This window comes from Molothrus aeneus, chromosome 10 (assembly GCF_037042795.1).
Source record: "Molothrus aeneus isolate 106 chromosome 10, BPBGC_Maene_1.0, whole genome shotgun sequence".
NCBI lineage: Eukaryota > Metazoa > Chordata > Aves > Passeriformes > Icteridae > Molothrus > Molothrus aeneus.
In genome coordinates, this window is record NC_089655.1 from 18,711,528 (window position 1) to 18,727,008 (window position 15,481).

At 38.0% G+C, this 15,481-nt stretch overlaps 1 protein-coding gene across 5 annotated transcripts in view; it reads left to right on the top strand.

Annotated features, from left to right (window-relative positions):
• PEX5L (peroxisomal biogenesis factor 5 like) overlaps positions 1-15,481 on the top strand; it is a 102,494-nt gene that overhangs the window by 1,520 nt on the left and 85,493 nt on the right. The gene's annotated exons all lie outside the window — the stretch shown is intronic.

Here is a 15,481-nt window from a genome sequence, read left to right on the forward strand (position 1 = left end):
TGAAGTCAAACTTGCAATAGGAAATAAGGTCAAAACATGCAAATATGTAGTGACTGGTGTACTTCTTTAATTTTTTCTTTCAAAATACTTCTATTTTTCCAGCTCAAATATAAATAAATTATAACTAAATTATCTTAAAAGGCATGCTGAGGTAAAAATACTATTCCTGTTGAGTACACTTATAATTTTTAAATACAAAAGCCCACCTCAGTTCATCATCCAAACTTTTGAATACATTTTTGTCCTAACAGGAAGCATTAATGAGCTTCAGATAACATCTACAAAGCTTAAAGCCTTAGGAGAGATTTTCATGTTTAGTATATCCTTAATTAGATCCTTTAAGTGAGTCAGGCAAAGACAATAAAAAGCTAATTTCTTTGCAATGAGATGATCTACTGTAATGTTGATTAAACCATGTTGGGACATAGGCCAAGTTACCATACAAATACATGAAAAAAAAAAAAGAAAAAAAAAAGTCAGCACATTTTAAGCATTATAGGTTCTTTCTTGCTATCCAAGACTACTTCTGAGACTTTTACTAATTTAGGAAGAGCTATTTGCTATTACCTAAAATAAGGTGAACCATAAACCCATCCCAGTTTGGGTGGATCACGTCAGACACATAGGTCAGCACCCTGGACTCCTAAGCAAAAATGATCTGATTTTTAAAGCACTGAGCCCTTAATAGAACTTACACTTCTTGAAGAGAAGGTGGTGTTTAGCTGGGTAAACTGCACTGGGTACATCCAAATGCAAAATGATGGGTCAATATCTAACACCTGATCCTGCACGCCTTAGAGCAATCGCTCTTCTGAACTTACCGGGGTCAAATGTAGGATCTGATTTAGAATTCCAGTAATCATTTCCTTTTTTCCTAGTGTTCTGTTCTCAGATATAAAAGTAAAATCTGCAGAATTAATTCCATAGTCCCCTTATTTTGAAAGATGCTTGCAGAGCCCTGTTTCACTAATAACCTGCTGTAACTCAGCTAATTCTTGGAATACTTCTAAAAGGGGAGAACCTTAACAACCGTGACAAGGTAATAAGCATAATTACAGAGATTGGGGTTTTACCTATCTTGAGAGGCATCAATCATTATCAGCTTCAGTGGGGAATTTCTGACTAAGCTCAGTAAATTGTGCAAGTGTAGATGAAATATACTTTGTATTTAAGCTCTGCTGAAGTCCACCACCGAAAATACTTTACCACATCAGGCCATAATGTGTGTATCTCTTCTTAATTTTTTGTTTATAGTACAGATTAGGTTTGTTGGTTTTGTGTTTTTTTTCCCCAAAAACCAGAAAATCACTTTGTTTATTCCAAAGACCTAGGTTTAGATTTTCTCCTTACTGGTTTCTAAGTGAAGCCTCACAACACAGAAATACTGAAGAGGTCCTAAGCTAAAATTTCAAAGTCAGTTTAAAACATCTAACAGGAAGGTATGTCCTGCCTTCACATTTCCAGGTGCCTTTCTGTAGGATTTGCTTTTGCCATCACTTGTGCAGCACATGCTTTCAGGTGAAACACCAGGAGAGAGGTGAAGTGCCCTTCCACAGAGCCAGCACCACGAGCAGCACGAGGATGCAGAGAAATGCAGTGCCACAGGAGCTCTTTCAAAGCTGTCTCACCATCCTCATGAGATTAAACCTTTGATTTCTCCATGTTTGCTGGTTGGGTTTGCACAGTGACCACAGGGACTGCCCTGGGTCCTGAGGCAGCAGCTGCCCCTCCTGAGCCACGGGGGTGAGGCTTCTGCATGAGAGAGAGAACTTCAGATGAGATGCACGGGTTGTTTGTCCACAAGTGTACAACCTCAGTTATGTAAGAAGTCCTGTTTAATTCAGTAGATGTAGGCTCTGACAGGATGGAGCCTGATGGATACAGGAGCACACCCTGGAATTCACAGATAAGGCAGAAGAGCCAAGTCTAAATGCTGAACTGTACAGGTGAAAGAGAGTGTTTGTCTCCTAGGATAATGTGTGCAATCCTGTGTGTGTGGTTTTCCATCTTCAACAGAACAGTAGCCGACCAGATGGAAGCAGAACATAAGCTGAGTTCAACCCCCAATCACTGCTCTCAAATTGCTGTCATTTTAACAACCAATTATAAAATGTTTTAAAGTTTTTACAGTATATTATAGACCTGATACCAGTCCTCCTGTTGACTTCTATGAAAGTACTATAAATGAGCAGGGGGCAAATTTCAGTCACAGAATGAGATTTGCACAGCATTTGGCTTCCTATGAAATTCAAAATAAATGCTTTCAAAACTGTTTGCCCTGATGCTGTATTTAGTCAGCCTTCCCCAGCACAAATGCTTGAACAGAAGAAGTGCTTTGCCAAATGTTGGCATGGGATTTTATATATGGCAGTGTTATGTTTTGAGATGGCTTAATTTAGACAAAGCAGAAATCTTGACCACACAGGGGTACCAGAATTCCTCTGGCACTTTTTTGCAGGAGCAGCCTTATTAGTCAAGATGCCTTGGCCAAGTTCCAGATCAGATAGTTGTCTCCTAAACTTTTAATTGCATAGGCAATCAGCTTCATGCCCTTAATTCTTGTGTTGTGATATTTAACATTGTGCCATTGGCATTTCCTATTTACATGAAATGATCCATATTAATCATTCCTGTTTCATTTCAGTTTGTCAAACACACACCTATATGCTCGTAGAGGGTCTACAAAAAAATAAGTATGTGTACATGAAAATTCTTGCATGTTGGAACCTCAAGGGCTTCACATCTTTTAGTGGGCATGAAAAGTATTGCTAAATATTTTATAAAAGGCATTTTTGCACTGATTAGTCAACATTTAAGACACAGCTAACTCACTGAGGAAAGGGAAGCAGAACAGTCTCAATATGAGCTGCAGATGCAGAGCCCATTTTGGTTTACTTGGAAACCTATTAAAAATATTGCAACAGTGTTGGTGACACTGCTACCTAAAGTAAATAAACCCCAAGCTATTAAAAAGTTATGAATAAAAAAAAATAAGTAATGTGCATTTTTACATTAATAAAACAGCCCACAAAGAATATGCACAATGTAAAATTCCATTCAATACTAAGTTGAATCTCTGCTCAGCTGTTAATGCCAACATAAACTTAATAACTTTAAGCTACAAAATTTTAAAAATCTGGGCACATGGCTGGAATCCTAACTGATCTCTAGTGGTGTCTATGAATCATAATTCCTATCCTATATAAAATTACGTTGTGATAAGCTGATAATATTTTATTATTACAACTCTTTTCTAAAAAAGTACTCACAACACTAGGGTAGTCTTTATGGTGGTAGGTGTTCCAATTTGCCTTGATATTTTCCAGTATTTCAGTAGCAGCCCTACCAAGTTTTGAACAGCAGATTATGAACTGCTTGTAAATTGAAAAAAGGTAAAACTAATGAGCTCACTTTCATAGAATGAAGTTAATTCAGAGAAAGTAGATGATGAATTGCATTTGGCAAAGGCACAGACTGAAACTGTAAAAATTGTGAGCATTTGCAATGCCGGTAGAGGAAGCGTTGCTTGAAGCTGTTGAGCAGTTTTATAAGAGCCTGGTAGAAAATCTTGCAAAGGCTCAGAAATTCTTGGCTCATGCTGTATTTTTACTGGATGTAAATTAGGAAGAACTTTTACTAACTAACTAAGGATCCACCCCTCTATTCTGGAATTAAATTCATTCAAAAAATAGAAAAACAACAGCCCCTAGTGTAGTCCCTGTCATATATTAATATAAATGTTAGTCTAAACCCAGTGTATAACTTTCACCAAAGAGGCACTGTTTACTCAAGAACCATGCTGTACTTTATTTTTTTAATCTACCATTATTTTCACAATTTACTATGCAAAGGAGGAGGATAAAAAGTTGGGATACAAGTCCACCAGCTGTATCAGGATGAATTGTTCAAATAGAACTGATAGTGGAGCCCTGGAAAATGTTAAAGATAGACTTTGAAAATGTTAGGCTTTGTGTTTTCTCAGATCACTGCACCTGCGTAAGCAGTATGAGGAATGATATAATTGTTAGATGTGATGATTGTTTAGTAACTAAATATAATTATTGTATAATCATAAGAAGAATCATGAGAAACTATGTTAGAAATTGAAGGGGGAACCATGAGAAGCCATGCTTGACTGAAATCTATGTATACAATAGAACAGTATGAGTTTAATAATTAACATGAAAGTTCTATAACGATAGAATATAAAAACACGATCATCTCGAATGTGTGGCCGGAGTCAGATTTGAGTTGGATACTCCTGACACCCAGAGCTCTTAATAAAAGCACCTGCATATAATCACTTATGTGATTATGTGTTTCTGAATGCTAACAGAACAACAGGCATGAAATGATGGAAAAAATAATTCATGCAGAAATTTAGACTTTAGAAAATGCAGTCTCATAACTTGGCTTTAGATTATTTTGTAATTTAAAATAATCTTGTTTCTAAGCAAGCTTTAAAAAAAGGAGTGTTGGTGTACAAACCAGGTCCATTTAAAAGCCTCTATCTAGCTCAATTTGCTACTCTTTTTGCAAATGTTGAAAATGAAAAAGGTAAAAGCACTGAAATAGTACTTAGAAATAATCTACCCAGCACACAAAGTATGTATTAGTTGTTTGTATCACAGAATCTAATTTTGCAGAGTCTGTTTCAGAAACAGGTGATGCAAAACTGAGAGAAACACTTGTCTACCAAATTAGAGTAATGGCATGTAAACTAGAAGGTGACTTACTGTAGCTATGGATTTTCATCATTGTCCAGTAATATTTCTAATAAAATGCCTAAGGATCATAAAGACCAAATTCAGCAAATTTTTCTGCCAGGTTAGAATTATTATAAACAGTCTAACATTTCATTGCTCTGCTCTCAGGCTTTTGAAGTTCTGAGTCATTGGTACATTAGTTTTACTTCCAGTGGTTTATTTGCATATAAATAAAGTAAATTCTAAAATATCAAGTAAGTGAAACTCATTATACGCAATGGAAAAAAAAATCCATGTCTCATCAGTTTACCCATGCCCAAAAATACAAATCGCAACCCAAAGTTTCATGTTAGCCCCTGAATGGATTTTCCCGAATTTTGCACAATTAATCATGTATCAGCATTGCTGCAGCTCCTCTCAAATAAAGATTTTGTGCCAAACTTCTGCAGGTTGGCATAGCAGATGTAAGTATTAAGTTTTCTTCCTCTACTTCTCCATTGCCTACCATGACACTTTGATTTGCCGCTGCTGCTCCTCTCACTGTCCTGTTTGCTGATTTTCTCCTCCTTGCTGGAGTTTGAAGGCTTTCATGAGATGTTTTGTCTCCTGCCACGTTTGTGGTGTTTTCCCTCCTGCTGCCCAGGGCAGGGCAGCCAGATCACCCACCCATGGCTGCTGCCTGCAGCAGGGGCTGAGTCCCCCCTCAGCACCCCTTGGGCACAAAACAAAAGTGTTCCACAGCCAGGTTCTGCTCCCTGAGCAGTGGTTCACTCACATCATTAGAGGGAGGTGAACTGGTGGGGGAAGATTTCTTACCAGCAGAGCTCCCTCTTCACAAGCTGGGTGAGGATTAGGAAGCAATAGGGGACTCCCAATAGAAGGGAAGTAGCCAGTTTAAAAAAAAAAAAAAAACCTGAATTTTATCTACAATGTTTGCAGGATAGACCTGTACACATAAACTCAGTCTTCTCACATGCTTCTCTATTTTGGCAATCCCTAGGGGAAAAGAGCCACACTAAATAAAGTGTTTGTGAGTTTCCCTGTGAAACGTGGAGCACTCTCCTGCTTCATGTTCACTTTCTTAGAGCAGCCTGCTGTCTTCTGGTTCATTTGTGTTCATGTTCATCTGGTATCATTTCCTTTTTACACCTCTTACCCCAATATGGGGAATACAAGTTACCAACACTTTTGGACAGCATTTTTTAATAAAATATGCATTTAGAACAGAATAACATCTATGCATTTAGAACAACAACAGAAGCATATGTGATAAGGAAAGTGCAGTGCAATTAATTTAGACAAATTACCTTCCTTGATTACATTAGGACTTTGCTGTTATGAGATACATAAATTCAGATGCTCTTGTCCACTGACATTTAAAAATGAGAGCTTCAGAATTATTTTGACATGCATTTACTATCAATCATTTGGCTTTATAGACTTTAATAGTTTTCAAAAGCTGAGGAAACAAACTTTGAAATTTGCCTCCCCAACCTTAGAGCCAGCAGTATCTTAACCTTTATATCAGTGTATCTACTTTGAAATTACACTGTTGTAAAAAATGCAGTCATTTGCTTCCATGTCTTTTTCATGTTAATTTCTGTCTTCCCAATGTCACCAGTCGGGTTCCAAAGCTACAGTGTCAAGTAGTCAATAAAGCATTTCCTGGATAGGGGTAGGGAAGCTGACACAAAATGCCTTTTCAAATTCTGCATTTTCTGACTAGTAGGTGTATCAATAAAAGGTCTAGGAACTCTTATTCACTGTTAATTAAAAATCAGTTGAGGGGAAATACTTGCCCATTTAAGCTTGGCCTGAAATACAGAAATATGATTCTCAATAAGTAATGCTGAATATTAGAGTTAAACTTCACAGAATTTCCTGTGGTCAATTTTGCTAATATTAATGTAGGAATAAACAAAGACTATAATCATAAATAGAAGCTTTTTGAGTATTTCTGAGTATTATGTAAAACTGAGAGTAAACATCACATTTTGATAGGTTAATAATCTGTCAGAAACTCTTAAAACTGAAAAAAATAATATTTTAAACAAAAGTACAGATTCATATTATTTATGCTAGGTAGGAGGTGGCCTTAGTCCTCAATATGGCCTTGGACACCATTGTTATAGGAGTAATGACAGAAATGTGACAGAAATGATTAATAAAATAAAAAACACAGCTTGACATGTGTCTCATCAAAGTGACAGGTTATTTCTGCTGTCATTCATGAAGTTTAACAAGGAATGTAATTTTCCAGTTGCAGGCTTGAGATGCAGATGACATCTTTCATCTTTTGCTATTTGTTGTCTAACACTCCTTTTAAGAACCAGGACAATTTTAGAAGGCTTTGAAAAAGGAACACAAGAAAGAATGTATAATAAAAGTGGGGGGGAAATTATTATGTATAACAGAGAAAACAATGCAAAAGTATGGAAACTAGGAAATAAGTGATTGGTGGTTTTGTTCTGAACAGTTGATATTACCACTCTACCCAATCCAGGTAATGTACACAACATGACAAGTTATATACAGCTAGAAGAGATGCATAGGATTGCCTGAACCTGTGCAAACAAAAGAAATTGTAATTATTAGAAGACAGGTAGATACTACATGGAAATAGTGAAAGAACAATGATCCATGTAATACTCACAAAAAAGGGTTACATGCTGTTCAGGAAAGGCAGAAAAACAAAGGTGTTGGTTACATTAAGATCTTGGACCCAAAGAAAATGAGCAAAAATTTTTTAAGAAGCTTCACAACTAATACTTTCAATTTTTATATTGTTGAGGTTATGCCTTAATACAGAGTATGGAGAGCACACAGAGGATGAAGATATTCCCTCATAGGCAGAAGGAAAATATGCAAGTTGCCTAAAGTAAAGCTTATTTGGATCTTAGAAATATATTAAAGTATATTAAAACAATCATTGGAGGTTTTTTTGTTTTCTCATGAAAAAGTGGGAGGAGAAGTAAAACATACTCAAAGTGGCATCTGTATTATGGATAACCTAATTTATGGTGCAAAACCAAAATGTTTAAGAGGGTATGAATTCTTCAGCTATTACAAATGTGTTATATTAAATTGAAGACTTGGTAGAAAATATATTATAGTCTAGTTACAAATGTGAACAGAACAACAGAAAAGAGACCAGATTTAAGATAAGGTGAGAAAAATGGTAAGACAACAGACCAGATACCCATATGGCTATCTGTAATCTTCAAGGTTTTAGGGAACAGATTTCAAAGAGAACTAAACAAATCTAGACCCAAAAAAAAAAAAAAATTGAATTTGCCAGGAAAACATAATGTCAGACTAACCTGACAGCATTTTCTGTTATCATAGCTGGGGTTTTAGGCAAGAGAACTATAGTGGGCGTGATCTATATGATCTTTGGTAAGCATTTGTTATGGTGTTACAAAAGAAATTATTATTGAAGTTGGAGAAGGTAAAGAATAGCACTAAATCTGTAAAGAAGGCAGGAAACTTATTCATGGGGAAAAGAAAAATAGAGCACTAAAAGAAGGACTGTCAGACTGAGGAAAGTTTAAGAGGGAAGGATTTTGTGGATCACTGTTGGAAGCGGTTGTTTCTGATGTTTCATCCACAAACACACAAGAAGCAGGAAGATGGTGACTGCATTTGTTGATTACTCAGTGCTGGAAAACATTGTCAATATTGGGAAACATTCAGTACTGCTGAGCTCCAGTCACCACACAGAGGGACCTGTCTGTACTTCAGCAATAAAAATACAATTTCATTTAACACTATCATCAATAACGGAAAGCCTACCCTAAGCCATGGACTATCATTTAGGAATTACTGAGAAGAACGACTTGCACACACATAATGACTGCAAGTTGTCAATAAAATACATCCATAAAAAGACAGATGCAGATCTAGCTTTAGAAGAGTTTTTTCCAGAATAGTCAGGAAAATATCAGTGCCAGTTGACAATGCCAGCAGCAGATTTTCAGTTGAGAATCTTGTACAGAAGGGAGGCATGGAAACAGCTCCAAAGAAGGATGATCAAGGAGAAGGGAAAGTCTGTCTTGCAAGAAGAGACCAAAAGATTTTGGCTTATTTCATTGAGCAGAATGACAGCTCAGCAGGACCATAATCACAGCATGTAAATGCATCAGGGAGATAAACACCAGATATGGAAAAAACTAAATTAGCTAAGAACAAAACTGGCATGGAAACAAATGGATATTAACCAGCTGTGAATAAATTTAGGTTGGAAATTAGAAGAAAGTTTCTGATCATTAGAGCAATCAAGACTTCCAGTAGCCTTCCAGCTGGAATAGTGGATGCAAAAAAACAAATTACTTTTAAGATGAAACACAGTCAGTTTCTGAGAGATTTGGTATGACATGCTGCCTATGAGACCAGAAGATTGAAGCTCCAAGGAAGGAACAGTACCTTCCTTGTCATAACAGAATCAAAGAATGGTTCAGGAGTGGAGCACAGTGGATCACCTGGTGCTACTTCCCAGCTCCAGCAGGGTCATCCAGAGCACATGGCACAGGGTTGTGTGCAGATGGTTCTGGGGTGTCTCCAGTGAGGGAGACTCCACATCCCCTCTGGGCAATCTGTTCCAATGCACAGGAAATTTCTTTCTCATGTTCAGATGGAACTTCCTGTGCATCCATTTCTGCTCATTGCCTCTTGTTCTGTTGTTGGGCACCATCAAACAGAATGATGAGCCTGGTGCATCCTCCTGACCCCCTCCCTTTAGATATTTATACAAATGAATGAGGCCCCCTCTCTGTTGCCCCTCTGAGTCCTCTTCAGAAGTCTTTCAGAAATTGCATTCTCAAATTTCTGTGACTTCAGCAGCAACACACCCCGAGTCTGGTTCAGAAAAACCAAAATACTCAACATCAAGAAGTCAAAAGTCTTCCTGTTACAGCTGTGGAAGGTTTGACTGTATTCACAGTTTGAGTAACCTTCTGCTAGGAGACCCACACAGGCAGTGACAAATTTGTACCACTTTGCCAAGTCCAAAACATTATTTTGAGTAGAGCTGAGCTTTAAAGTTTGAATATTCTCTCTGCCAGCTTTCTTATCAAGTCTCCCACTCTGCTGAACTCATGTTTTTGCTTCATCTAAAACCTTTACAATCAGAGAAAATGTATTTCCCCCATACAGCTAAACTCAATGGCTCATGTTGGAGACATTGAAGCCTTTCACCACCTTGTATTCATGTGGGCACTGCAGGCTGGAAATCCCCAGCTGTGTCAACATTGTGTAACAAGAAGCTTAAATTTATTTCAATAATAACCAAATTTTGTGTGCATGAGGATATAAACTAGAACCCATCAGAACCAGCAGGGATATTTTCCCTGACGTTGGCTGAGTCAGGAGTAAGCTCTTTTTCCATACTACCACCAGCTCACTTTTCTCTCCTGAGCTCCAGAAACAAATGCATTGGTTATTATTTAGAGTATGTGGTCTTAAATAAGAGAACTCTGTTTTGCAGTCCTAGTCAGGAAAAACTGCTGAACTCACTTTGGACAGTTCTTTTGGAAGGGATCACAAAGCCACATCTTAGTGTCAGTGCTCCTTCCCTGTACTGAGTCAGAAAATCACTTCTGGATTGATTCAGGCTCATAAAAGTATCTCAGGATCTGATTTCTGGAGTTCCTGTCCCATCTCATATCTGTGATTTGCATCCCACGATGTATCAGGGAGACAGATGTCCCTGAACACTCCATCACAATCTGATAACATCACTGCAGCCTTGCAGCTCTTGGTCATTATCAGTTCCGTGCTGTAGTAACTGAGCATCACTCTGCTACTCAGATCTTAGAATTTCAAGACTCACACCAGCAAAAGAGTTTCCAGATAGGTGAGGTCACTGGATATTGGCTAGACAAAGATATGCAAAAGCATATCACTAAATTTACTGAGCAGGGGAATAAGGTTTTTTTCCTGCCATTACACAAAAAAATGAATGGTTTTTTCCAAAGTGGTTTATAGCTGTCAAAGAGAAAGCAAATTTCACTGCTTTTTTCTCAAGTAGTCACTGACCAATACCAGAAATAAAAATTCAAATAGAACTTCAAATAATTTAAGACTAATTCCTTTATTTTACTTGGGACAAATCCTTACCCATGTGATTCTCAGTTTATTACAGTGTCAAAAAGCAGCTGTGAGAGGGGCCAGGCAGTTGACACATATGGCCCCAGGTGCTGGAGCACTTCTATGGGAAGAGGAATCTGCCAAAGGCATCCTGAATATCACTGTGGTCACCAGCTGCTTTAACAGCTGGTATAAATCTCAGCCTGCCCCGTGGGCAGGGGATGTGTACATTCACTTCACCCTCTTTTCTCAAGCTGTGTTAGGAATGACAGTTTCAACAAAACCTGCTGTTAAAGACCACAGTATTTGCTTATAGTTGCTCTCAGCTCTGACCACAGTTCTTTGTCATTAGACTGTGTGAGCTGTAGGCTACTGCTTGTAGAATCCCAGACCAGCTCTCCAGGGAGCACCAGCAATCTCTCAACAAAGGTAATAAGGAAAGATGTGATCCTCGGACCTCAATTCCCTAGGGATTCTTGTTTAGGAGGAGAAAGGAGTCCCAAGTTCCTTCTTCCTCTTTAGGCTGCACTGCCTCTAGAGCTATTACTACTAATGATACCAAAAATTATCTGTGGTGGATCTTGGAGATGGAAAATAGAATCAAATCAAATAGATCTTGAGTGGAATAGATCCCTGCAAGCTGCTTAGCTTTACCCCATCCTGACATCTGCACAGTCCCTTTTAGTTCAAGGGATGATACAGATGTAATTAGAAGAGAACCTGATGGAAGGTATTAATAACAAAAGCTAAATAAAATAATGTCACGGATTTATATTGAGAAGCTATTTAGGAATAAAGGTATTTTTTTCACAAAATGCTGAAATAAAGGAACCATTAAATCAAATCATTTTAAGAGAAAGCTACATTGCTTTTTTAGGAAAAAGAGAATGAACAGAGGGCACTGCTGCCAGCTAGGTGTTTGTTAATTTTTCATGTGAATTTATTGCATATGTAAGTGATTGAATTAGTAGCACTGACAGGAACCCAGGCACGGTAAAAGCTTCCTGCTACTGACACAGCAGTGCTCAAGCTGTGCACTCCTGACCATTAGCAGCCCTGCTGTGGGAGCCTGAGCCTGGCTCAGCCCGGGCTGCAGAGCTGCCTGGAACGGGACCGAGCCCTCCGGAACCAGGGCTAGCATGAGACCACTCCACTCCTTTAGATTAATGACCTCATTTGGACTCTGATGCCAGGCTCCAGGGAAGAAAGTCCAGTGCAAGCTAATATGCTGCCAAAATACTGCAAGGTAAGTTTGGGGGGGAAAAAATTGTTACGAGGATTTTGTGTTTTGAGGTAAAGAGACTGAATGCGGAAGGGAGTCAGAAATGGGCGGCTCGCAGGAGAGAGCGTAAGGGGCAGGAATCAGAATGTTTTCTCACCTTTGAAAAAAGAGGGTCATTTCCAAACACTCAGAGGCTGAGCAGCGAGATCTGGATCTTCTGTCACCCAGCAGTAGATTGCTTCAGAACAGCAAGGCTTTGAGAGCAAACTGGGGGAATATAAATTGCATATATAATAATATAAGCATGCCAGTGTGTTGCCAAATATTACCATCTAAAAGGAATATAAGTATCATGGCTGCTGTGAAGTCCTTAGGGAGGCTCATAACCTTTTGGGAACCCTTTCCTCCTCCCCTGCAATGTATTAACCTTTTGACCACGTCGGTGCTTAGATGTACATAACGAAATGGTACATGCAGACAGATACAGTTGGGGAGCGGTAGGAACAAAACATCAGGGATGCAGGATGTTGTGTGAATTCTTTATCAAAATCTTATAGCCAAGAATAGATACAGAGCTAAAAAAAAGGTATTTCTGATGTATTATGAATGTGCAGATGAGCAGCGATGGAAAAACATTTCATGGCTGTCCTACAAACTCTATTCCTGTAGCGTCAGATTGTGACAACTTAAAGGAACAAAAATGAGCTTTTTGTACAAGTAGCACTGCTGGATTTAATGGTGCTGCTAATGGAGCAAGATTTTTCTTGGAGTAAGGGTGCCATAAACCAGCCCTCAGCCACCACTTCCTGTTTACTTGTGGTTTATTCTCTAGAGCAAACCCAAGTTTCTCTCACTGCAAATTTCTAAAATTCTTCTCGTTACTAAAAAAAATTCTTGTTTAGTATTTTCCTTTGTATACTGTTCATCCTCATGGAGTGTTTTCTTTTCTAGTCAGTCATTTGACATGTAGAAGAATGAATGAATTAACTGTTCTATGATTTAAAGAGGTACTCTGCTTTACTCTGCTAAGAGGTAGAGCTTCACTTAACATGTTCTTTTCAGTAGATATAGACAGCCACTTCTAAAATTTCATTTAGGTATCATTTGTAATTAATTTGAACAATGCTAGTCACTTAGTAAAGTTGCTTCAATTCTTTCCTTTTTATTGAAAGTTATTTCACTGCTGCAAGCAAGGTATTTTATTTTATGATTTTCCATATGGTTGGTCCCAAGGGAGAAAACACAAAAGAGTTCCAAATTAAATTCTAATCCAATTTAACAACAGCTGTAAGGGAAATGAAGACATATTAGCTACTCTAGAACCTCAGCCTCCTGGAAAAATGAAAAATGAAGCTGATCATCCCAAAATTTTTATTAGTTTAAGTCTTCACCTATATAAAAATGTATAGTGGGCAGCTGGAAACAAATCTAGGCAGAAGCTCCCATGGAACTATGACATTGTACTGATTAAAAGACTATAAACATAGACTGTGGTGCATGACTAATAGCAAAACTAGCAAATGTTTTTTACATTTGGATCACACTTGAAGTTACAAAAAAAAAATTGTGTTCCAACACCTTGACAGATTTTGAGGCTGGGAGGATCCGTTTATCGACCTTTCATGTGAACTGTAACGTAATACAGGCTGATCACACACTTGACACAATTGATCTTCAACATCATCCTTTGAATGGGAGTAGCCCATGCTCTGGAAAAGCATTTAATTCAAGCTTAAAGATTTAAGTGATACAAAAATCCACCATCACTTGCTCAAGATACTCCTGCAGTGATTCTCCAGACTATTCTAAGTATTCTTAGCATCAACAAAATATTTATTTCATACACACACAAAATACATTAGAAACTACCTTAGAGTAATGTAATAAAGCAGATAATATTTTTAGAATTCTCAGGTAAGCTGTATTGGAATAAAAAGGCTTGAAATTACATTTATAGCCATGAAGCATGCAGCTCACTCAGGAGCTGTGCAAACAAGCACACAAAGAATCAGTCAGAAGATTCTGTTCCCACTTGTTCCCACTGAGTTTTCCAGTTCACTTACAGTGGTTAAAGTGGCACTTGGAGGAGTTGGAGGAAAAACCCTCAAGGCATCAGCAGCCTCCTGCTGTACATGGCACAAAATGAGCTTACAGTGTAAAAGTGTCCACTGCCTCTAGAGGAGCCAGGATTTCACCTCTAGCCGTGTGGGAGGGACTTCTGATCACCTCTTAGAAAACAGCTGGGTCACGAAACAGGAGAGCTGCTCTGGAGAGAAAATAGAAAATCTATTCACATGTGTATCAGGAGTGTGCATATCTATATTACAGTAAGCAAAGGGTAGTCTTACCTCCTCTGAGGTGTTTGATCATCTATTTTAGCATTTTCTCAGAAAGTTGTTGCCAATGAGGGGTTTTACAGTCCAATTAACACAACAGGGAGTGACAGTCTCTAAGCCTGGAAATAGTTCTCCCTAACAGTGATGTGGGCAAGGCTGCAGATAAGAAACTCCTCTCTTATGCATGGAAAGGTAATAAGGTTATTTAACCAGTTGCAAAACATGGAAGAACCATTTTTACCCATACTAAGAATGGAAGAAAAAGACAAGGAAGCTTGTACTTGTCAGGGAAAGAAATAGGTTAGCATGTGTCCTGATTTGGGAAGAATAATCAATATTTAAAGACACTGAACAGACTACAGTTGGAGACAATCCTCTCTCCAGGAGAATGTTAGAAGCCAAGAAAGGACCAGAGGGAGACTGAAAGGGGAAATTGCACTGTGCTGGTAAATCAAGGTAATGATAAACACAGGTCAGAATAGCAGAAGCATTGACTCCACCACCAAGTTATCATTTCCCTGTTCAGTGGAGATTACATACAATATCCCCTACTGCTCTGCTTTATTTATGATAACCAAGCCAATACTCCTAGAACTTAAAACAATATTTCATGCTTTCCAGTTGCATTCTCTGGATTCATTTCTATCCTGTTAACTCCATCAAGACACCAGTTTCTTGGGTTAATTCCCTTCTCATTTCTTGGCATAAATAGTAGTAATTTCTGTGAAACTAATACCAAAATGCAGTGCACTGATTTGGAAATGTTTTGTGTACACATAAAACAGAAATAGAGTGACCTTGCCTGAAAAGTACATTACTAAATACTTGAATATTTATCAGGACTAATCAGATAAGAAATACTGAATTTCAGAAGCTTATATATTTCAGACAGTATATTTACTTCCTTTCACAGAAATTATTCAGTATCATTAATTCAAACCAAAATACATCTACCATATCTTTTTAATGCTGGATTAGGACTTAAGGGATGTTTTTATTATATCTTCATGACAGTATAAAGGCCAAAAAAAATTCCTTTTCATAGACTCAGTGGATGAATCCACTTGTTTATGAAGCAAAGCCTACTTGTTTTATTTAGAACAGGCTCAGCAGAGTGAAATGAATCTCTGCCT